The sequence below is a fragment of the Phyllostomus discolor genome, chromosome 4, assembly GCF_004126475.2.
Source record: "Phyllostomus discolor isolate MPI-MPIP mPhyDis1 chromosome 4, mPhyDis1.pri.v3, whole genome shotgun sequence".
Classification (NCBI taxonomy): domain Eukaryota; kingdom Metazoa; phylum Chordata; class Mammalia; order Chiroptera; family Phyllostomidae; genus Phyllostomus; species Phyllostomus discolor.
The window spans coordinates 145,440,506-145,465,228 of NC_040906.2; the positions used below are offsets into that span (position 1 = coordinate 145,440,506).

At 42.7% G+C, this 24,723-nt stretch overlaps 1 long non-coding RNA gene and 1 pseudogene across 1 annotated transcript; both read left to right on the forward strand.

Annotated features, from left to right (window-relative positions):
* The first annotated feature begins 6,577 nt into the window (after nt 1-6,577).
* LOC118499906 lies at nt 6,578-22,618 on the forward strand. The gene is made up of 3 exons (XR_004902446.1): nt 6,578-6,763; nt 9,316-9,326; nt 22,605-22,618. It is a non-coding gene; the product is annotated as an uncharacterized LOC118499906 (long non-coding RNA).
* A 1,208-nt stretch (nt 22,619-23,826) lies between these two features.
* Nucleotides 23,827-24,482, forward strand: LOC114495295 (annotated as a pseudogene).
* Nucleotides 24,483-24,723: the final 241 nt, after the last annotated feature.

Here is a 24,723-nt window from a genome sequence, read left to right on the forward strand (position 1 = left end):
CCCAAGAGTAAACTGAAAATGAATTAAAGAATTAAATGTTAGACCTGAAACCATAAAAATCCTAGAAGAAAACAAAGGCAGTAAAATCTTGGACATTTCTCATAGCTATATTTTTCCTAACATGTCTCCTCAGCCAAGGAAAACAAAAGAAAAAAATAACAAATGGGACTAGGTCAAATTAAAAATCTTTTGCACAACAAAGGAAGCCTCGACAAAAGGAAAAAACAACCCACTGAATTGGAGAAGATATTCTGCAATGATACGTCTGATAAGGGGTTAATATCCAAAATTTATGAAGAACTTATATAACTCAATACCAAAAAACCCACGAAATCCAATCAAAAACTAGACCAATGACCTGAATAGACATTTCTTTAAAGAGGACATGCGGATGTCCAATAGACATATCAAAAGATGCTAATCACTAATCTCAGAGAAATGCAACTAACACCATAATGAAATATCATTTCACAACTGTCAGAATGGCTATCATCTGTAAATTAACAAACAATTAGTGTTGGTGAGGATGTGGAAGAAGAGGAACCCTTGTGCACTGTTAGTGAGACTAGAGACTGGAGCAGTTACTGTGGAAAATAGTATGGAGTTTCCTCAAAAAATTAAAAATGGAACTGCCTTATGATGAAAGAATATATGCACCCCTATGTTCATTGCAGTGTTACTTACAATAGCTAAAGTTTAGATGCAGTCCAAATCTCTATCAGTACGAGTGGACAAAAAAAAAGCTTTACTAGATTTACATAATGAAATACTATTCAGCTGGAAAAAAAGGAGGAGGAGGAGGAGGAGGAGGAAGGAGGAAATGGAGAAGAAGGAGAAAAAGGAGAAGGAGAAGGAAATCTTACCTGTTGCAATAGCATGGATGGACCTGGAGAGTATTCTGCTAAGTGAAATCAGCCAATCAGAGAAAGACAAGTACCATATGATTTCACTTATACTCGTAAGTGGGATCTAATGAACAAAATAAACAAACCAACAAAGTAGAAACAGACTCACAGTGACAGAGAACAGACTGTCAGCTATTGGAAGAGGGTTTGGAGGGCCAGGTAAAAAAGGCAAAAAAATTAAGCAAAATGAAAAAACTCATAGACACCAGACAACAGTACGGTGATTACCAGAGGGAAAAGGGAGTGGAGGGAGGTAGAAGAAAGTAAAGGGGAGATAAATGGTGATGGAAGAAGGCTTGACTTTTTGGATGATGAACACACAATACAGTATACCTGAAACCTATATAATTGTATTAACCGATGTAACCCCAATAAATTCAATAAAAATTAAAAATAAAATCATTTCATTTTTGCTCTGACAACACTTCTGTGTATTTACTTCCTAAGGAAGTAGCCCCCGGGCAGTAGCACTAAACGTTCAGCCACCTTCCCTGCTTGTCACCTGGAGAGCCTCGTGGGCCTGGGCTGAGAGCAAGAGCCCGAGGACACCCCTGCAGCTCGGGGACAGAAGCCCTGGGTCAGGATCTACACACAGCACTCTTGCCTACCTGCTTTCACTTCTCACATTTAGAGACTTCAAAATGACTTCCAGAAAGCCTGTGTTGAAAAATCTTTGGTTTTTGAAGAGATTTAGGAATCTGAAGCCTCTCACAAGAAGCAGTGCCAGGTTTCCTGCCCCTGGGTGGCGGTGACTGCCCAGCCGGGGAAGCAGAGCCCCACAGGGAGCATCTGTGGGGTCCACAGCAGCTGCTCACTCTGATTGCCACAATAGGAAAAAGCCCAAGGTTAATTAGGTTCCATTAATTATTTGTGATGATCACCTGTCCCGCTGCCTGGGGTCCAGCTCCTAAGAGTCAGTTGTTTGCTGGTGATTAGCTCTTCTGCCTCCCTCCCCATGGTATGGTGCTCAGAGAATCAACTAGGTTTTTCCAATTTAACCCAGGGCCCTCAAGTGAGGATATGCTCCCCCAAGCACCTAGCAGATGGCATCCCTCATGAAAGGTGGGCTGATGCCTGGAGAGAAGACATGGCCCCCCTGGTAGGGGACCAAGAGGTCAGCTCCTGCCTCAACCATGACAGCTGCCTTCAGTGACCTGTCCTTACCTGCACAGCTTCCCTGGCCTGAGTAATAGGTGTCTTTCTGTTTTTCCAGTCTCATGGCCAGACAAGAGGGTGCCCTTGTAGCTGGTGAGTTGCCCTCCTAGAGGTCTTTCCAGGGAGAATCCTGTCATGGGACTGGTGGGCCTGGTAAGACAGCCCCAGGTCTTTGGGGACCCTGTCCAATGAGAGGCCAACACTAATTTTTATTCCTGTGGGCCTTCAGCTGACATTTTGGTAAATACCTTCATTTTGGGCATGTGTCTCTGAATTATAGGCTGTCAGTTCTGGGCTCTGTTTTTGTGATTAACCTCTTTCCAAGCACAGAAGCTTTCTTTTAAATATCTTGTTTTCAGTTAGAGATTTGCCATTAGGCAGAAAGCTGTGCACCAAGTTCCTTGAAAAGCAGATGCTTAGGAACAGCAGGTTTGGGTGTTTGTGGTCCCTGGGTACTTGGTGAAGTGCTTGACGAGGGCCATCTGCTCTATAACACGGTGTCAGCAAACTTCCATACAACTGTCAGTTGGGGAATGAAGGGTGTGAACTCTTTTTTTGTTGTTCTGGCTTCATTTAAATGTGGAATTATTGACTTGAACTGGTTATTACTAGCTGGAGCTCACAGGGAGCCTCAAAGAGCCTCAAAGTACTTGATTCACACCGGCCTGAGCCAAGTACTTCTGAAACAGTTATAGGCATGCCACCTTCTCTTTCTCCCAACCTCACCTTCTCGGGCAGCCCAGCATGGCCTGGCTTTGTCCTGAGCCTGCTTTTGAAACATTCCCAGTTCCCTTTGCCTAAGATTCTCCCACTAGCCCTGCCTCACCCTTCAGACCTTTCCTAGCATCTCTGCCTCCCAGGGAAGCACCATTTCTTTAGAGCCAATGGTATCCCCTCAGCTTTGTGTGGAAGCTCAACAAGACTTGCAAGCAGCTGACCAAATTTGACTGGGATGAGGACAACATTGTTCATAACTTTCAGCTGCTCCTGTAGGAGAGGGCCTTCACGCCCATGTGTGGGAAAGTGGTCATTTCTCTAAGGAGGGAAGCTATATCTCTGCCCTTACATACCATAGCCCTGGGCTTGCCTGGGGTTTTAAAATGCAGCATGTCTAGGGACCTATCCTGGTAGTGTGTTAGAGAGAAGATGTTCGTCCCATTGGTGTTCTTGGTGGCCTGTTACTACACCTAGGAGGTCAGCCTGGAGGCTCACCCTGTGCTGGGGGAGGCTGGTGCTGGTCTGCCCACCTTGGGCAGTCCCCATCTGCAGCATTGCTGTTGGAACACAGTGTGCTGACCTGGCTGTCCTGACCCAGCTTTGGCCCCGGCGAGCGCTGATGACCATGACCTGCCAAGGGGATGTCAGACAGCCTCTGGAATAACAATGTGGGGGTTGGGCTGGACCCTTGCCAGGGTGCAGGGGTTTGCAGTTGTGATTCTCCTGTCCTCTTGTTCTACAATCTGCACACCCTTCGGGCCAGTGTGTCTATGGATCCAGCAGGGTGCCCTGCAGGACACTCCCAGGGCCTGTCTATCACAGCCCACTGTCTCCCTGGGCAGCTTAGGGAGTCCTCCTTCTAGGTGGGGAGCAGTGTACATCTGAAGGAAGCCTGCTTGCTCCAGCCTATCATTTTCACTCCCCACTTTGGGGGCAGACAAATGTTAACTTGTGACTAGAAAAGCAGTGACATGAAGTAGACAAGGTCACTGAAGTAATAAGCCCTGGCAGCCCCACGACCCAGTATTTATGGGGCCAAAGGTAGAGGCTTGGGAGTGGTTTGAGGCTGGGAGATCCAAAGACTCCATTTCAGCCATCTGCTGTCCTCAACTTACCAATAAATAGACTTAATTTTAAGTAAAGTATCAGCTTTAGAATTTGGGATGCAGTTCCTAGAAGATCCAGGACTCTGGGATGTAGTCTGACAGCTACGGGGAGGGGTGCTTGGGTGTGAGGCTGCAGCTGCAGGTGCCAGACAGGCAACACCAGCAGTTCAGGGACAGGAAGGGCCCTAACAGGAAAGGCAGACCATCAGAGATGGGGCACGGACCCCTGGGGGCCTCTGCCTCCCACTCTGCACACTCATGGTCACTGCCAGCGGGTGTCCTGGGTGCCCAGGCCTATCCAGAGAGAGAAGAATAGGGAGAAAACATGGACACTGTTTGTGGCCAGGGCCTTGCAGAAGGGCCCTGTGTGTTTAGAAAGAAAACTGATCCAGCAACCAGATCATGGAAGAGTTTTGTCCTCCCATGGGGTTGTCTAACCTTTTGACATCTTAGGCCACACATTAAATACATTGCAACGCGTAATCACACACAAAAAAATCTGTGTTTTTAAGTGAACTTATGATTTTGTGTTGGGCTGCATTCACAGCCATCCTGAGCTGCATGTGGCCCGTGCGCCACAGGTTGGACAACCCTGGAAGGTTTGTCTTGCATTTAGATCCTCACTTTCTCCCCTTGGCTTTAAGTTTCACTGCATGTGAAATGGACAAGAAGTTGGTGGGTGTTTATTTTCCTGGTGAAGTTTATCCTGGCTTGTCTGAATTTTGCCGGTGGGTCGCATCTCAAGATGCAGTCGGCTCCCGGGGCCCTTCTCAGACAGGCAGTTCCACCTCCTTGTCTGTTGTGTCTTATCTTAGGGGGCCCAAAGTGCAGCCTGTATTTTATGCCCAGGACACTGACTTGATTGTACCTACATGCACACACTCAGAAAAGTCCATCATGCCTTCTGCCAGGCTGCTTATACTCACTAATTGTGTTAGGAGAGTGGAACATTTCTAAGTTCTGTAAATATTGTATGATGGGTTCACAATATAAAGAAGTGATTTTGATTTGGGGATGATATTGATTAGCTACACATGAAATGGGAGTTCACAAAAGTTCAGACTCTAGTAAATCTTAAAGACTTATTGATTTTTTGTGAATGAACTGAACCGCTGTAGTTTTGTACCACACAGGCCTTTCCATCATATGACCAGCAGCTTCTAAATAAAACTGGATGACCTCTTGCTCCAAAAAGGCGGTGGAGGGGTGGAGGAAGAGCTCTGAGAATTGCAACTAAATTCACATAAACTATGTTTTTGTATTGTAATTGTGAGAGCTGTCAATAACTGATGCGTCTGAGTCATTATGGATGAAAGTGTGGGGGAGGAAAAGGGACGGCATGGCTTTTCTCTCAAGGGGAGCAACAACCTTGGCCCTCACTCCAATGAGTTTTTATTGTCTTACTGGGCACATTACAAGAAGGTCCTCATTAACTATGCACAGGCTGACTTTAGGTGGTTACCTTTTACAGAAAACAAAGGAGCCAATGCTGCTAATCACATCACAGAAGAGGGATATTTGCAAATGAAAAGGCAACTATAGTTGGACAGGCTACACTCATCCTTGGAAGGTTTAGCATGATTTTTTAGGAAGTTGCTTTGCAGTAAATGTCCTCAATTCAGGGTGAGGGAGTTTTAGCAAAAAGCAAGACTCACAGCGGCCTAGGTACATTGCAGGCCTGATTCCCCATGGGAAAACCTACCGGTGGGCGTGGGTCCTGTGCATCTCCCAGTGGGAGCTGGGCCCATGCCACACAGAGCGGCCTACCAGAAACACTGACAGCTGAGCATCACAGGTGAGTGAGCACCTTGCTAGAGACTGAGAAGTAAAAAGAATATAAGGCAAGTTTCTCAGTCTCAGGATCTCGTAATCCAGGAGGGGAATAATGAAGATACATATGAAGATCTGACCACAACAACCATCCTATCTTCAGGATGCTTTATCTTCATCTCCTAGACATATGTGTATCTTGCCTAAAACATTTCAATTTATTTTTAAAAATCTGCCAGTTTCTACACCAGTGAAATATCCCAGCTTTCTATTCTTCCTCCTCCTCCTTTTCCTGCTATATTTCTTTCTGGCTCACAGAATATTAACATTCTCACTTCTTGAATAGATCTTTATCTATTGTCTTTCTCCCTCCGACCCACTTTTTCCTTCACTCCCCCCAACACACACATTAGAAGATAAAATATATATGAAAATAATATCAGATCCTCTTCAGAAAAGAGGATCGTCTTTATAATATACTCTATGTCCCAAGTTTGGTACAGTGCACCTTAAATAACTACTGATTTTTAAATACATAATCATCAGCCAACTTTACAAAAGACTAATGCTTCCCTCCTTTGTTTCTTAGATAAAATGCCATTCTAAATTAATACATTTAGAAATTGTACGTAGAAATTAGCAGAAATCTAGAAGCTTGCAAGTTCAGATATAAACCACATAGAGCAAATATTTTCTAAAAAGGCAATTTTCAATGTCAATAATTTAGTTTAAACACTTCAGCATATGCAGTGTGACAAAGAGTATGGTACTTAGGCTAGATCAAACCCAAATGCTAATCTGGATGATATGCTATAAATAATGCTGTAATAAACACAGGGGATGCATATATCTTTTCAAATTAGTATTGCATGGTCTTCTGATAAATATGCAGAAGAGGAATTGCTGAATCATATGGTAGTTATGTCACAGGTGGGCACAGGTAACCAGGTTCTTAGTGATCGGGACAAAGAATTGAACCGAACACCCAGAGTTCATGGAAGAGAACATGGAAGCAGGCCAACTCCAAACAGAGACTGACCTCATGGGCTGGAGGGACTCTATTCTTATAGGGGGGATCCTTCCTGGCTAGATTTGGTGGGCTTTTACTGAGTATATAAAAGTAGTTGCACTACTTTAAAGCTACTGCGCATGTAATTTCCCATGATCCTCCCCGACTGGCCACCAGGGAAGAGGGTCCCACAATGCTAGGGAATTAATCCCTGTTTCTCCTGGGGTGCCCCTATACTAGGTTCACCTTTCCCTAAGCCAGAGAATTATAGCTCTCCGTGCTAGAGATTGGTGATAAAGAAAAGCTATTTATTCAAGTTATACAGACTAAAAGTAATGACTTAATGTCTTTGCTAAAATCCCAAAGTCCTTTGAAACACCCACAAACACACACAGTCCTTCCTTCCCCTCCTTGCCCATTCTGGGGTACCATATCTCAGGAGAAGAAATAGAAGTCTGCGGCTTAGGCAGCTCTCAGTTTTTCCTAGTAATTTGTGCTCAGTTGGCAGGCCTTCCTTAGTTCCCAGCACCATTGGTTGTGTTGCCAGGATCTCCAGCTAAAGCCTCGTGGTGATTCTTCTCATGGCTGCTGTGGGGTGGGGGGGGTGATCCCCCTTTCTGGGAGAGCAATGGCAGCAGCAGCAGCAGTACCGAGAGGGCTAGCACGGAGCTCATCGTGTCCTGGCCAGAGCAGGTGGCTGCGAGGTTGGCTGAGCCCGAGCTGTGAGAGCGCGAATGCAGCATGCGGAGGCCTGGCAGTGGCTGTGTGGCCGGGCAGTGACCCAGTGCCCCCGAGTCATTTATTGGTGGCCCCTTCTCGCTGTAGAGCTGGCTGGGGCTCAGAGCCAGGCAGTAGAAGAGCCGCAGGTGGCTGCATTGTGGGACGGTGTCTACGCAGCTGCCGGAGTCCCCACTCTGCTAAAGCCGCATGGTTCTCTCCTCAGTGGCTGCAGCCCTCCCTGCACTGCCACAGCTGCATGGTTCTCTCTCAATGGCCGCCAAGTCTGGGTTTTAAATCCCCACGGCCAATCTTCCTCTGCAGCCCCATTTCCGACTACTCCCACACTCGGCCTCACATGCCAGAACTCATATCCTTCCAGCTTTACTGGGCTGCCATCATGAGTCTGGGCAGGCGTGGCCCCATGTCATGGAACCAATCATCTCTGAGCTCCCACGCAGGCGCTGTAACTCGGGAGACCTGCACCCCAGTTACATCTGGGTGGGGAAGTTACTTCCATTCCCCTGGCTCAGAGCTGATCACAGCTATTTAACATATCTATGCAACCAGTTAAAGGTTATAGATATGCTAAATGACCACGCCAGAGGGTAGCTGCAAGGCTGTTGCTATGCGAAACAGCTCTTAATGGCCCTGCTTCATTTGTCCCTTCCCCTGGGGTGGAGGGTGAGGACATTCTATATATTTTTCTAATATTTCCTGGACACCTTGAGTTCTGAACTCCATTACAAATCCTTCTTTTGGGCACCCTTTGACTGTACCCTCCTACAGTTATATCCTTAATTTTTTTAGAAATTTCCATACTGTTCTCCTTAGTGGCTGCATGTTGGGAACCACCCTGACTGGTATCAGAAGCTGAAACCCCCACCTAAGCTAAGGCTAAGGGAACGCCCTTGGAACCGTAAGCCAGCAAGGAAACAGGAGCTTGTCTCCCTGGCAGGAATGCTGCTTCTGCTGCTTTGTTCATGACTGAACCCCAAAAAGCTTGGTCAGTTAGCCAAAGACGGGTAAGATTCCCCACGGGGGGAATGACCTAAGCCAGGCATGATCACTTTGGGAGGCCCCCCAAAAGAAGGACTTGGGGGGCTGCAGCAAAAGAGGGTGACAGACCCTCACTCCTCGGCTTTGACATAGCCTGAGTTCTCATCGTCTGGGAGAAAATCTCCTTATTGCCTTAGTTCCTGTGCTAAGCCTGAAACAATGACAGGGTGGTGCAGCTCTGTGCTGAAAAGGGCAGATTCCCTGGGTGATCAGGCCTAAGAAAGAACATGTAAATTACTGTGAAACCTTCTTTGTTTAGAATGCTCTCGGTTGAATGAGAGGGTTCCAAGGAGGAAGTTTGTTCCTCAAAGTCTTACAGCTCTTTGACCCTGACTCAATAGACCAGCAGAGTTCCTTGTTTTCTATAGTTCCTTACTTCCCCCTGATAAGTACTGTACTTTACCTGAATTATTATGCAAAATGAGCCCAATAAAAGCATGTATGGACGGTAAATCGAGGCGCTCCCCACTGGGGGGGGGTGGCCATTTCATCCCTACTTCCCCACAGAAACTAGTTTGTCTCTGTGTTTGTTTGTTTCTCACGTGTTTTTCGGCGAGCCATCCACAGCGTTCCGTGGTCACTGCTGGCTGGTGACCCATGCGCAACAGCTGCACCAATTACTATCCTACCAACAGTGCATAAGGGTTCCCTTTTCTACACAGCCTCACCAACACTTATTATTTCTCCTCTTCTTGATAATAACCATTCTATCAGATGTGAGGTGATATCTGATTTCTGTATTTTGATCAACAACCAATACTTTGTATATTTACATATGCAACATCAGAAATGGAGGGGTTTTTTAAATTAAATTTATTAGGGTGACATTGGTTAATAAAATGACATAGGTTTCATGGGTGCATTTCTATGATCCTAGACCAGTATATTGTACCATGTGCCCACCATCTACAGTCAGATCATCTTTGGTCACCGTATATTGGGTGCACCCCCAAGTCCCATCCCCCTTCCCTCTAGCAACCACCACATTGTTGTCTGTGTCCATGAGTTTCGGTTTTATATCCTACATATGATTGAAATCCCATGGTTATTAGCTTTTGCTGCCTGAATTATTTCACTTAGCATAATATTCTCAAGGTCCATCCATGAAGTGTTGCAAATGGGAGTATTTCATCTGTTCTAATGACTGAGTGGTATTTCATTCTGAGATGGATTTCTATAAGTGAAAATAAATAGTACTCTGTGAAACTAGCATGATGAAGGTTAGAAATTGACTCCCTTGGTAACACTTGAAAAACATGAATTGGCGCAATTCCTGTAGAGGCATTCTATACCCTTGAATGAGTCAAGTAAGAATCCAAGGAAGCCGGCACCCTTTATCCTTGGGGATGTAATTTAAATACTGCTCTGTCCAGCTGTGAACTCAGGAGAATTCTGTTTCCTGATGGTTGCAACAGGACACAGAGACCATTTCCCAAATTTTGGGCAAATAGGTGATCTATAAGTATGGCAGAATCTCACCTCTAGAGTCTGGAATGAACGTTGGTGGTTCCTTGAACCACAGTGTCAGAGCATCCTTAAAAGGGCTGAGCGCGGGACTCTCGAGAGCCTACAGAGCAGGCTGGATGAAGTGTTCTAGTAACACTGCGGTCTTTCTCTTTGGCTTTAGCAGTTAATTCAGAAAGCATGAGAGTACAGTTTGGTATGACATACTATGATATGGTAAATAATACTATTAATAATGGGTTATACTTTTAAAGCATATACAATGTGCCAGGTGCTGTTCTATGCCAGGGATCCGCAAATTTTTTATTAAAAGGTCAGAAAGTAAACATTTCAGGCTTTATAGGTCAAGAAGCAAAATTGAAACTATGATATAGGGACTTTATATAACCATTTTCAAATGCAGCTATTTAAAAAATATATAAGGCATTCTTAACTCATGGGTCATATAAAAACTGGTGGCTGACTGGATTTGGCCCACTGACCATGGTTTGCCATCCCTATTTCAAGCTCTTTACATATACAGGGTCCAGCAAAGGTAAGGCCCCATGAGTGTGGTTGGCAGGGTAATAATATGGGTGTAATATTTTATAGTTTTAATTTGAACATTTCACCTATAATGTCATATGGGGTGCTTGAGTATGATATTGTTCTGTTACAGAATTACATGCTTATGACTTTTTGTGATAAAAGATTTTGTAATAAAAACAGGGGCATTATTTGTGCCAGACCCTGTATATTAGCTCATTTAATCCTCTCAATCACCTATGAAGTAGGTACTATTGTAGCCCAGATTTAGAAATAAGGAAATTGAAGCAAAGAGAGGTTAAGTTACTTTTTGAGGTCAGACATCTAAATTCTATTAGTGTTGTGTAAATAATAGAGTTTAGTATCATGGAGATTATCCTTTCTGTGTGCATGCTCTTTTTGAAAGCCCACACACCACATTTCTGTAGACAGAAAAAGACACACTGGGTGGAATTTCCCTCTTGTTAAGTAATCTCTCTTTCAAACATCAAGATGTCAGGTACTGAGAAACAGGCTGCTAGCTACATTACAGGATAAATGTAGGGGAGGGGGAAGTCAAGTCTTTACCCCTTAAGGTAAAGACTTACTTTTTATAAGCTCTCAGCCTTCTTTAACTTCCTCATTTTCTCAGCTATACAAAGAATCAAGGTCAGACATTTGGTTACAAGCCACTGAAAGCAAAAAGCAAAGAGGACTTTATTCCCTGTATCTTGAAGGCAGGAACTCTCATTGCCTCTGTAAAATAATGAAGCTTTCAGCATGGGCCTCCCAGTGCAAATAACAATACAACAGCTATATCTGCAGATGGCACATTGCAATTGTTCATCTTAACATAACCCGATGATTAGTGCAAAACAGCAACTGAAACTAAACCATCTGTCTGTTTGTCTTTAGACCTTGCTGATAGCATCAGCCCAATATTTGGGATAACCAGTGCCTTGCATTTACCCATGGAAGAGAAGACTAAGCTTTGCTGTCTCTACAAGGAAACATCAGAGATAGAAAACACAGATTGCTTTGGGTCCCAAGCCTCTGGCACCAGTGAAAGGCGCTTACTGACTGACACCCTGAAAATGGTAGATGTTTTATCTGGCTAATGGTTTGATGATTCTCTTAGGGATTTCATTTTTCCTCGCTCTTTAATTAGTAAAAGAAAAAACATTCAGTGGAAATAGTTTTGTTATGTGTAGTCTCAAATCAGATGGCCCTTGACTAAGTAATCATCACTCTGGGAACAGTTCAAAGCATTAAGAACTTGGAATTTTCTAGTACTCTGAACATCCCTTGTTCTCCAAGGCCAGCAGTGAGGGTGCTGGTCAAATTAGAGACAGAATTCTGGATATAATAGGGAGTTACCACATGTTCCATATGAGGATTTCAGTTGATCAATAACTAGAACCACATGAGTGCCTCCTCTGAGCACAGAGCACTAGGTGTTGTAGTGCAGTGCAAAGCTTAATGACATACTTCCTGTCCCAAGACATAACTAATATGAAAATTATACTAAAATCATTCATACTTTTAGAGCTCAGATGACACACACAATTAGCAAAACAGATGGTTATATGGTAAATGTGCGAGTGTTAGAATCATAGACTCATAAATCTGCTATTTTTTAGGTCTGAAGCAGCTGAGTCTTATTCAACCTACTACAGATTAGTAGATTTCTAACTTAATAGATGGAATGTTTACTATATTATTATTAAAATTGCTTTGTTATGGGAGGTTTTCTTTACTTGTGTATTTTGATTATCTACAGCCCTGTGGCACCTAAAACACTTAAGACATGGAGCCCCTCAACTTCCCTCACAGAAGCCCAGCTCGCTTTCTGAGTCAGCACTGTGATTTCCCCAATGCTTAGTGGCAACTTGCCCTGTGATAGGAGACAGATCTCGCTGGTGAGGAGGCCTGTGCTCATCCTTGCTGAGCATCGCTAGAGCCAGAGAATCCACAGTCGTGTGGCTTCTGGAGAGAGAGGCCCTCAGACGCACAGCCAGCTACAACTTACTGGTAGGAAATGCCAGTCTCCGCGGTTTGCTTCCTGTGAAACTTGTACAGAGAATGGTGAAATGGGGCCTAAAATCCCACAATTACACACCTAATTAAATGAACTCAAATAAAGGATCATCCTAAATATGATAGTAATCAAATTGTAAAGTAACAGATAATGCTTCTTCCATTCTGGGACATAATGAGAACTTAAATGAGATTTTTAGAGCACACAAAATAAAAGTTATTTTAACAATAAATACTTATGAGATACCTACTGTGTCCCAGGCCCTGCCTCATACGTCACCTTCCTTATATGTCATCTCTTCCTTTTCACCACTTGTAAATAACAGGGCAGGGGTTAGAACCCAGGGTTTCCGAACCAAACACAGGGTACCAAGGTGCCACCTTCACTTTATGACCTTGCTTGGAAATCTTTCTCAGGGCTGTTTAGTAGACATTATGTAATATGTTTTGTAAGAGAAACCAATTTGGTAAAACTGAGAATGAGAACAGTTTGCTTTTCATTTCTTTTAGAGAGGTATTGTGCAACGAAAAATCCCTGCATTGAGCACAATGGGACTTTTCACTTAAGCAGTGAGTATAAGCAACCTCAAATGGGAGTGTCCAAAGCGACTATTAAGAAGGAGGAATAAGCCAAAGTTCATGATAACACCCAGCTTAACTTCCTTAAGGAGAACCTACATCAAACTGAACACAAATATTTACCTAAACATACTTGAAGAGGAGCCTGAGACTCCTAATGCATGTGGATGCCCAAAGAGTCAAGCGGTCGCAATTCATAAGTTGTGACTATTCAGTGAGATGTCAATTAGATGTTCTTATTTAGTACTATGGTGTAGCTCATATATATAAAATATATCTAGAAGCAGGCCAGCAAGAATTTAACTTATTTCTTTTCACTTTACTATTATACCATTGGGATGCTCTCAGAATTCAAGTTTTTAGGGTAAACTATGCAAAGGCATGTTTGCATTTTTCACACCTTTATGAGAAGAAATAACAGAAACTGGCCAAAAGCCTCAAAGAGCCATAAGGTAGATGAGCTGCCACTTAACAGAGCTGTCACAGTCTCCACTTATCCTAAGACCCCTGACTCACAGGGTCATGCACATGTCAGATGGCATAAACCCCCGTACCTCCTTCTTGTCCCTGAATGGGCCAGCTACACAAAATTGCAGGGCCCAGTGAAAGAAGAAAATACAGGGCTCTTGTTCAAAAAGCAAGAAAATAGACTTTTTCTTTTTTCTGAAATCTCTCAACCTATCATTGTATTTATTTGCCATTTAATGTAACATTCCCTTGGCACAGGGGTACTCACTGGGCAAGGGCAGACCTTCAATGTCATGGGACCCCTTAGCTCCTCCTAATTCAGCATATATGGGGTTGCACTTGCCTCCAGCTGTCCTTGAACCTGCACACAACCCCACAGAAAAGGGGCAGGAATCAAAAGGGGACAGCAGTCACTGGGTAGAGTGCAGCTAAGAATCTATCTCAGAGAGGCAGCAACACATCAAGAAGAGGCACCATGTGTGAAGCAGGCTCCAAGCCCTCATCGCATACTCTGTGGCCCCATTGGACTACACTTACAAAACACAAATTCAAATATAGAATTATTAAGAATTTCAGCGATTGTGACCACAGAACATTAAACCCCAAGCCTGGAGCCCTTCTGAGCACACAGCCTGGTACAATCACACCAGAGATGCCCATGAGGCCAATTCTGCATAAAGGATAAACTCTGAAATTCTCTTAGCACACATACTTGCTGAAGAGGAGCTCTTCAGTTTAGAAATCAATTGGTCATGTGACAGTGGTCTATCTAAATAATGAACAAAAAGACACCACCCAAGAAGAGACTCCTAAAACGGAAAGGCTATCTAAGAAGTCCCTGCACCTCCAAGAGGCAGCTCTTTTACTGTTGAACTTGAGTTGAAGATTTACAATCTTTGCCTCGGCCTCAAGAATTCCTAACTAATCATTAGGGTGAACTTCTAAGTAGAAAAACTCTGAGTTTCTTTGTTGACAAGCTAAAGGGAAGGTACAGTAGCTAATGAGACAATTCTGATCAGATAATCAGCACATTGAACTCTGGGCTAAGAATGGCACAAAATTCAGATAGCTTAAAAAGAATGATCATGGGTCTTGCATTTTCCAAAACAGAGTTCACAAGTCATCCTCAGTGGATTATAAATCTCAGGTGGAGCTCAGTACCATTTTGACAGTGAAACTACATAACTGGGGCATTAGGTTAAGTGCTTTGCACTGGCTATCATGCTTAATTGTCAAGACCATGCTTCATTAAACCTCATTTTACAAGAGGGAAGGCAGGGCTCAGAGAGGGCACCTTGCCCAGAGTCACCCAGGTGGTCCACAGTGACAATGTGTGGCTACGACGCTTGCCCCCGTGCCTCCACTCCTAGCACCTGCACTTCCTCATTCTCATAGCACTGGCTGCCTCATATTCCTCAAGAGGCACAAAGAGCATGTGTTAAAGCCCTAAGTCTTGGTTTTTTATTTGGAAATTGTAATCACTAGAGCAAAAGAACTCAGGCAATGCAGCTAATGAAAAGCAGCTAACAGATGCAAGAGAAATCTACAGTGCCTTTTTCCCCTTTTCCTTCTGGCATTAATCATCCCCCCTAGTTTTTCCATGTCCCCATGTCCTCTTTGTAAAATAAAAATAATAATGAAGTCTTCATCATAGTATTACCATAAGAACTAAAATTAGCTACATATGTAGATTACTTAGTGCTTCCCACACTAAAATTTGCCATTATCGATATAGTGTGATGTTCATATTCGTGTCAGCGTCAGGCTGGGCATGGGAAAAAGCACAGCGTGTGTGAGTGCAGACGCCATTCTCTTTCCTTTGTCAGACAAAGTGTGAAAAAGCAGAGCAGGGTGTTATGGTGGGTCGGACAGAATTACAAATTTAGGGCCCAGTGATAATGAAACTTGTGAATATAAAGAAGCACACCTAATGTGCTTTATTTTCCAGTCTGTGCTCTCCTAATTCTCTGAAAATTCTTTCAGAGGCTCCTCATCCCACACAGGGCCAACTTCTTAGTCAAACAGGAAGGAATCTAAGGGAAGAACTAAATCTCAATGCACTGGAATCCAAATGTTGCCGATTTATCTGCTCAAATTCATTTCTGAAAAATTCCACACTAATACCTATCACTGAACTGGTTTATTTTATATTTTACTAGCTATAAATGGCTTAGGAATTTGGCCTTCTTATTTACGTATTTTGGTTGTCATTTTATGTAAAAATCCTGTCTTTTGTAATTCCTAGCACAGTGATATACAACAGAAGTTATATAATAAAAGTATGAATTAATTTACTCTTTAGGCTACATACACTTTCTAATATTCTCTTAGAGAAGTCATTCTTGGTGCCCATAAGCGTTACCTCTGTGAATTCAGAACTTTGGATCCCAAAGAGAGAATGTACACACCAGGAGACCTGGCGGGAATCCCACTGCACACTAAGCCACACCTGCTGCCAAGCTGCTGCTGGTGACCCAAGCCAAAGGATGAACAGGTGAAAGGGGGAATTGCTGTCTCAGAAGAGGTAAACTACATGATCATCAATCATGAGAAGGAAGAACCATTGTTACCCAGAGAGGCCCAAGAGGATTATGTTTAGCACACAGGTAATCCCCTTGGGCTTCTCTTAGTATTCCCTCACCCAGCTACATTAACATACATAGTAAAATAAGTTATCCATTATAAATGCAGCAGCCACTGCCTGAGAAGGGGCTTGAACCCTTCAGGGATGAGGGATCTCCCACCAAGTAAACCCCATAGACCAGCAGAAGTGCTATCCAAGTGTGAAGGAAATTTTGAGTAGTTAGTAAGGGTGGTGGGGGTGGTGGTTAAGAGAATGAGTATCATTTGTGGCCTTGGAGCCAATCGCAGCAGTGGGGGCAGTAGTTTGTCTCACTAATGGTCCTTCTGTAAGTTTCCCCTGCAGCCCCCCAGAATGCTGTAGGAGCTGGCGCCTTCATGTAAAATAAGTAGCCTTAAATAGCACAAGGAAAGATCTGTCTGTCATGAGAGCAATGCCATCATCAGATCCTCTCTTCAAGACTAAAAGATCACCCCATGCCCCTCTACGCTGAGCTAGTGGGTGGTTGTTGACTGTCAGTCCTCTTCCATAATTGCTTCAGCTGAAGAGGGCCCCCTGCACCAAGGTCATACCCTGGGCAGACCACATGCCAGTGCGAGTTGGAACTACTCTGAAGGGCTATTCCAACTTCAGACTCCTACAGTGTAGGGCAAGGCCTTGTAGTAACGTCACCTCAGCCCAATTTCTCCTTCTGCCCAAGTTCTCTTCCTCTTTACCCTACTCCTTAATACACTTTCTGTACACTAAGCTCATGTTGGAATTTGCTTCCTGGATAACCCAACTTAGTGTGCTCACTATTACTTAAACTAACAGTAAACTCTAGTTTATTCACATTCCTTCATCTTCAGGCCCTACTTATCTGATGGGTCAGGTGGACATCAAGGAAGATGGTGGGCATGATCTGCTTTGAATTGCTACACAAGAGTATCCACCAGCATAAAGGACCTACTGGCAAGAAGTTAAGAGGTTTTCTTCTACAGGCCAAGATGAGGAGGTAGACCAGGAACTCCCCACATTAGGAACTATGATAATAGGAAGTCTCACAGGATACCCTCAAAAACCTCACAAATTTACTCCTTAAGAGCTTTCATGCGGACGACAGTGAAGAGATTGCCCACTAGTCAGAATGGGCCAAAGGCAATACACATACATAAAACTAAGGTGTGGATTATAGTCAGTGGTGTGTTGGCAAAAGTTTAACAGTCAGCAATCAATCCAGAGGGGTTAGAAAAGCACTGATTCATAATATTTGCTTATTTCTATGGCTTAGAGATTCCCACCTTGGCTGATTTCAAGCTATCAATGTGACATCACCGACTGTGAAGTTGGAAAGAAATATGCAACAGCACACCATTATATTGTACTTCTACCATACAAGTATAATATGCTGGGAGATTAGGTAATAGTAAAATATAATAAAGTGGGATATGACAATTTTGGAGTACTCATTATTTCAAATAATATAGCTTTAATACAATTTAATTATATTTCTATATAGATTAATTTTTTAATAATGGCATATTTAACAATTGGACCATTAAATTCCTGAAAACTTAATCAGCTCTAAAAACCTGGTATAGGCCAATTACCACCCATCACTTGATATAGGAGCAACTAGGAAAAAAGACTGTCTGTATTCTTTTACCCCTCTCATAGTCCCCATTACACAGAGCTAGAAACAGAAGAGGGGACTTCCGGCCAAGATGGAGGCATAGGTGGATACACTGTGCCTCCTCGCACAACCAAGATAGGGTCAACAACAATTTAGAAACAGAATACCAACCAGAACTGACAGGAAATTGATCTGAATGGAAGTCGGACATTGACCCATTCATCCAAACCGGTAGGAGGGGTGGAGTTGTGCAGCTAGGCGTGGGTCACAGTGTGGAGAGCAGAGAGCGTTGGTACCGGGCATGTAAGGCATCCGGGAGCATGTAAGGCATTAGAGGTGTGCAAGACCACAGCAGGTGGACCCTGAGTGCACAAGCGGCAGCTGGCAGACCCAGCAGACCCAGTGAGGTGGCAGTTGTGAAGCAAGGCACTGCGCGCAACCCAGGATCCCAGCACTGGGGAATAGATCCTCAGGACACTGATTGAGGACACTTGTGGGAGTCGGGCCACACAGAGAGACACCCAGCCTCATAGGAGAGGTCCTTGGGCGGTCACACAGCATGCACAAGCCCACCCACAAGGGAATTGGCACCAGAGGGAACCAGTTTGCTAGGGGAAGCAGCAGAAGGGACTGAAGTCCAACAGAGAATGAAGCAACCGCCATTGTTCCCTCTCAACCCCGCCCCCACATGCAACGTCACAACCCAGCAACTGGCAGGCACAGCCCTGGTGAACACCTAAGGCTCCACCCCTCACTATAACAGGTGCAACCATATCAAAAAAAAAAAAAAGAGAGAGAGAGAGAGAGATGGCTCAAACAGAAGACCAAATGAAAGCCCCAGAATCCATCCTTTTAAGTGACCCAGAGATAGCCAACCTATCAGATGAACAGTTGAAAACACTGGTGATCAGGAAGCTCACAGAATTGATTAATTTTGGTCACAAATTAGATGAAAAAATGAAGGCTACAATAAGTGAAATGAAGAAAAACACACAGGGAACCAATACTGATGGAAAGAAAGCTGGGTCTCACATCAATAGAGTGGACCAGAAGGAAGAAAGAAACAACCACACAGAAAAGAAAGAACAAATAAAAATTCAAAAAATAAGGAGAGGCTTAGGAACCTCCAGGACATCTTTAAACGTTCCAAGACCCGAATTATAGGGGTACCAGAAGGAGAAGAGGAAGAGCAATAAGTGGAAAAGTTATTTGAACAAATAATAAAGGAGAACTTCCCCATTCTGGCAAAGGAAATAGACTTCCAGGAAGTCCAGGAAGCTCAGAGAGTCCCAAAGAAGTTGGACCCAAGGAGGAACACACCAAGGTATATCATTATTACATTAGCCAAGGTAAAAATGAGGAGAAAATCCTAGAAGCAGCAAGAGATAAGGAGACAGTAACCTACAAAGGGGTTCCCAGCAGACTCCCAATAGCTGACTTCTCAAAAGAGACCTTGCAGTCAAGAAGGGGCTGGAAAGAAGTATTCCAAGTCATGAAAAGCAAGGATCTACATCCCAGATTGCTCTATCCAGCAAAACTATCATTTAGAATGGAAGGGCAGATAAAGTGTTTCTCAGATAAGGTCAAGTTAAAGGAGTTCATCATCACCAAGCTCTTATTTTATGAAATGTTAAAGGGACTTATCTAAGAAAAAGAAGATAAAAAAATGTATAGTAAAATGACAGCAAACTCACAATTATTAAAAACCACACCTAAAACAAAACCAAAAGAAACTATGCAAACAACTAGAATAGGAACAGAATCACAGAAATGGAGAACACATGGAGGGTTAGCAACAGGAGAGTGGGAGGGGGAGAGAGAGGGGAAAGGTACAGAGAATAAGTAGCATAGATGGTAGGTAGAAAATAGACAGGGGGAGGGCAAGAATAGTATGGGAAATGTAGAAGCTAAAGAACTTATGACACATGGACATGAACTAAAGGGGGAGGAATGTGGGTGGGAGAGGGTGTGCAGAGTGGAGAGGAGTGAAGGGGGGAAATGGGACAACTGTAATAGCATAATCAATAAAATGTTATTTAAAAAAGATAAAATTCATTTTTCACCACTCTAAAAATAAAAAGCAGAAGAGGAGGAAGGAGAAGAAAAGAAAAACTCACGTCCCCTCCCCCACTGGCCAGTGAGAGATGGGAATGAAAAATGTTCCCATCAATACTACAGCATAATAAACCACCCAGAATGTAGCAGATTTTCTCTCATGGTTCTGAGGGTCAGCTGGGCTCTCATCTGGGTGGTTTTTCTGTCCTGTGAGCAGTTACCTGGAGCTGCAGTCATCTTGTGCCTTGACCAGGCTTTCATGCCCATGGTGGTCCCTTTACATGTTTAGCCCCTCCCTCTCTCCATGGAGCTCTCTACATGATATATTGACATGCCAGATTATTTACATGATGGCTCAGGGCTTCCAAAAATGAAAAGGAGTTTCCAGGCCTCTTTCTGACTTAGGCTCAGAGCTGGCATGGCATCCTCTCCCCTGGGCCAGGGGCCCAGGTCAGATTCAGCACTGCAGGGGACAGCAAAGCCTCCCTGGGAGGGGGAAGCTTGGGAGGGTAGAAGGAGGTCAGGTTTAAGTCACATTTGAAATTAGAAGTTTACATTTGAGATTAAACCAGATTGAGATTTTAAATAACTGAAAGTAACAGGAAATGATGGATTCTTGACAGAATATTATGGGTAGGAAAGGAATATTTGATATAATTTAGGGGGGCATTTGAAATAATATAAAAATCTTTGAATACATATTCATCTCAGTTATTGAAACTTCAATAAATCAACTAAATAAAACTGTACAAATATTAATGATGATTATGAATTAAGAAAATTAATATTTTCTACTATGAATCAAAATTGAGGTGAATATTTAGAGGCGTTTTCTTCATTGGAGCCTATGTTCACTCTTGCTTTTAAGAATGAACATCTAATGTCCATCTGAATAGTGCAACCTAACAACTGTTTTTACAGTAATCTCAACTTTGTCATCCATTTTAGTTTAAAACTCAGCATGTGACTCCCTCTTCCATAAATCTTTGCAATTTTTCTAATTGTGGAAATTATGGAAAAATAAAGTGTTCCCTGGTACACACCCACATACTGCTCAATTTTGAAAAGATTAAAAAACAATTAGTTGAAATTCACAGTATCTGTTTCCTAGAGCTGAGGAGTACATTGGAGCACATTTTTAAAGCATTGTTGGGAATAATACACTGATATAACATTTTTATCTGTAAAGGTAACATACCTACTTAGATCTTTACAGTTTAAGAAACACCTTCACGCATGTTATTGCATTCTAGCCTTGAGCCAGTTTGAGAGGTAGGCATTATTGTGTCTGTGTTGTAGAAAAGCAAGTCAAGGCCTGAAGAAATTAAACATTTTGCTCTAGGTCTATAGCAGCAAATACCTAAACCAGGTCTTCATGATTCACATTAAGTAGGCTAATTTTTTTTAATTTAATGAACTACTATCATCTTCCTGCCTAAATGCTAAATCTTCCTTTTTCCAGACAGATCTAGTTTGAAAGTAAATTATAGAATATGGGAAGAGCATTGGGTCCTAGATGTGATAAAAGGGTTATCATAATGTGGGCAGTATTTCCCTTGTCACTTAACCCTAGTGTTACTGTCAAAGCCTAGGTTTTCTGTTGCTTCTGTAAAAGAGTGTTGCTTTTTCTCCATAGCCAAGTTGGTTAAGACAGAGTGTTCCTACTTGAGGAAGGCAGGTCATACAAAGCAGACAGGACTCTGACAAAAACAACAATCCCAGCAGGATCCAGAGGGTGATGGTCTCAAAGAAGCCAGGCTGAATAATTGTGTTTAATTTTAGGATAGCTTCTTGAGCTGAGGCGTGGCTGTAGGCATACATTTCTGCATGAAACAGTCATTCTGAAAAAGTTTGCTGTAAAGTACAGCCTGTTGTAAGAATTAGATTTTTGGCCAAGTTTTTAATTAGCATCAAAGTTTCTTAATGGGGGATTACATAATAATTAAAACCATGAGCTTTGAAGTGCGACTTGAGTTGAAACATTGGTTCTTGTACATATTTTATGTGTGGCCAGTCAAAAGCCACCTTACTGTCTAAATTCCATTTTCTTTCTTAAAACAAAATAATGGTGGGTCATTGGTTGGATTAAGGTAATTGTGTATGTTAAAATAGATAATAACAACATAGTTTACAGTAAATATTAAATGATAGTTTCTGTTCCAACTTATATCTCTATATCCAAATATTTCTTTCACTTTTTCTATCAGTCACATTTTCTAGTCTGTCTTCAGACAACTTATTTAACATTTCAAGGTCTAAAGGCAGCCTTTTGCAAAAACAGAGTAAGTGGTTACTTGCATGATTAGAAAACCAACCCAAATTTTCTTACTACTCTTGTTTGCTTTCACTATGAAAAAATTTTTTAATTTTACAATTAGCAACAAGATTTAAAATGAAAATATCATCCCCTTTCACCTAGTCTCAGAAGGTAAAACAACTGATTAATAGCAAGGTATAAATTATTGATATAAAAATTTTTGATGACAGATTTCATGAGGCATTGGGGACCAAAGTAAAACACATCTGTAAAATTTGAAATAATGGACTCATGATATTGACAGAGAAAAACAACTTTTACTGTATTTATGCCTGTGCTTTTATGTGTAGTGAATCTATCCAAATTGTTTCAATAAAACCCTAGTTGGGACTCATGTACTCTCTGATGCAAACATGGTGTCACAAAATTCCTTCACTTATTCACTAAGCTTATTCACTGGGTGCAGGAACTGTTCTAGTTGTAGGGGAAATGCCAGCAAAGACCATACAGCTTCTAACCTTAAGGAGTTTTCCACTGATGGAGGAGGCAACAAATAATTACTATTAGCAAAGAAAAACACTGGATAAATATTATTTTGTGTGTTTTAAGGTATTAACTTTAAACTTTGATTTATTTTGCATCTTTAAATTGTACAGGGGAAACAATAACTCACTACTTTTACTATGCACTTTTATCCCATTTTGTTAAGTGTCTGAAACAGCTGCTTTTAAAATTAGTCTTTATCTCAATTCAAGCACTAATTTTTTTAGTCTTTTTCCCGAAGGTCTGCATCATTTCCCCTTTATTACCACCAACATTTTTATGTCACTACAAGAGGAGTAATTTCTGACTTCCAGTCAAGATGGAGGTATAGGTAGACATGCTTCACCTCCTCATGCAACCATAGAAATAATTACAAGCAGATCTCAAAATAAATAAATAAATAAATAACACTCAGAGCCATCAGAAAATTGAGCTGAATGGACGTCAGACAACCAAGGATTTAAAGATGCCGAATTCATCCAAATGGGTAGGATGGGCAGAGTAGCAGAGATTGGGTAGAGAGGTGGTATGGCATGGACAAGTGGTGGCGGCAGCAGTAGCAGAACAGATGTGGTGAATAAAAATTGGGAGGGGTACCCTGGGAGCAAGTGACCCAAACCCCAGACCAGACCATACAGCCCAAGGTTCCAGCACCAGGAAGATAAACCCCCATTATCTCCAGCTCTAAAAATCAGTGGGGGTTGGGACAGCAGAAGAAACTACTGGATTTTAACTACTTAAAGAGTCCACATGGACTTAGCATGTTCATTAATCCTAGGGCAGCAGCTAGAGGGGCACCAATTGCATATGGGAAGTGGATGAAGTGACTGGAAATGGGACAAATGCAGGGCAGACCTTCAGAGGCCAAGCAGTTGTGTTGTCACCTCTCCGGGCTCCCGCCACAAGCAGAGCTGCAGCACTCTGCAGGATGAAGCAGATTGCTCCACCCTGGCAATTACCTAAGGCTCAGCCCCTCACAATACAGGTGCCTTTGCTAAATAAGCCATGCTACTAAGACAGGGAGTAAAACCAACTCTACCTAATACATGGAAACAAACACAGAGAGGCTGCCAAATTGTGGAGGCAAAGAAATATGGCCCAAATGAAAGAACAGAACAAAACTCCAGAAAAAGAACAAAATGAAATGGAGACAGCCAACCAATCAGATGCAGAGTTCAAAACACTGGTGATCAGAATGCTCACAGAACTCAATGAGTATGGTGACAACCATACTCAAGGAAGAAATAAAGGTTATACTAAGTGAAATAAAGAAAAATCCACGAGGCTTTTTTTTCTTTCCAGCCAGTGCTAAGCCATGGGCATGTCTCAGGACAACTGGCACAAGCACCGCAAGACCAGGGGCAAGAGGAAGCCCTTCCACAAGAAGTTAAAATATGTGCTGGGGTGCCCTGCTGCCAACACTAAGGTTGGCCCCCAACGCATCACACAGTTCATGTGTGAGGAGGCAACAAGAAGTCCCGAGCCTTGAGGCTGGATATTGGCAGCTTCTCCTGTGGCTCAGAGTGTTGTACTCATAAAACAAGGATTGTTGATGTTGTATACAATGCATCCAACAACAAACTGGTCCAAACCAAGACCCTAGTAAAGAACTGCATTGTGCTCATTGACAGCACACCACACCAACAGTAATACCAATCCCACTACGCACTGCCCCTGAGCTGCACCAAGCTGACTCCTGAAGAGGAAGAGATTTTAAACAAAAAATGATCAAACAGAATTCAGAAGAAATACGATGAAAGGAAAAAGAATGCCCAAATCAGCAACCTTCTGGAGGAGCAGTTCCAGCAGGGCAAGCTTCTTGCATGCATCGCTTCAAGACCAGGCCAATGTGGTCGAGCAGATGGCTACATGATAGAAGGCAAGGAGCTGGAGTTCTATCTGAGGAAAATTAAGGCCTGGAAAGGCAAATAAATCCTCCTCCTTCCTTTCTTTCTTTCATGTTAAAAAAACAAAACAACAACAACAACAAAACTAGACTCCTGTAATAAAGATATTCATTCTAGGGGAGAAATAAAAAGAAAGAAAAACCAATAGGGAACCAACAATGAAGGAAAGGAAGCCAGGATTCAAATCAATGATTTGGAATATAAGGAAAAAATAAACATTCAACCAGAACGGGAAGAAGAAACAAGAATTCAAAAAAATGAGGAGAGGCGTAGCAACA